The sequence below is a fragment of the Akebia trifoliata genome, chromosome 15 (assembly GCF_017979445.1).
Source record: "Akebia trifoliata isolate Shusen 1 chromosome 15, ASM1797944v1, whole genome shotgun sequence".
Classification (NCBI taxonomy): Eukaryota; Viridiplantae; Streptophyta; class Magnoliopsida; order Ranunculales; family Lardizabalaceae; genus Akebia; species Akebia trifoliata.
In genome coordinates, this window is record NC_141389.1 from 2,724,893 (window position 1) to 2,725,454 (window position 562).

The window sequence follows — 562 nt, forward strand, 5'->3', positions numbered from 1 at the left end:
ATTTGATTAAAAAAATATGAAAAATTAGATTTTCAGATCAGATTCAGATTGAAATCTTAGATCTTATACAATTTCGGATCGAATTCGGATATACCCTAATCTGTTCTAAAAATAATTCAATCCGAATATATTTTAATATTTTTTTTTCTTAATTTCATATAAATACTTATAGATAACACATTTAATCTTTTGTAGATAAAAAGTGGATTTTTTTATTTTATTTTTAAAATTTTTAATTTTTGTGAACATTGATAATTTGAAAATAAGGCATGTGTTCGGATCAGATCAAATTGGTTTCATATTAAGAATGAAAAACAGATTGGATTCTGTTTGCATATTCATTAATCTGATCAGATCAAATTAGGTACGTGTTTAAAAAATTTCGGATCAATATATGGTATTCATGTCTTTGGTTGATCAATAAATCACTTCCGATTATTAAAAAAAAATTAAAGTCCAAAGTGATCACTTGAAATAATATTGTATTTCTTCCTTGATTGTTCGTAAATATATAATATCGATCGAGTAGAGAAAAGTCTTGCAAGTAAAATTAGAATAAGGA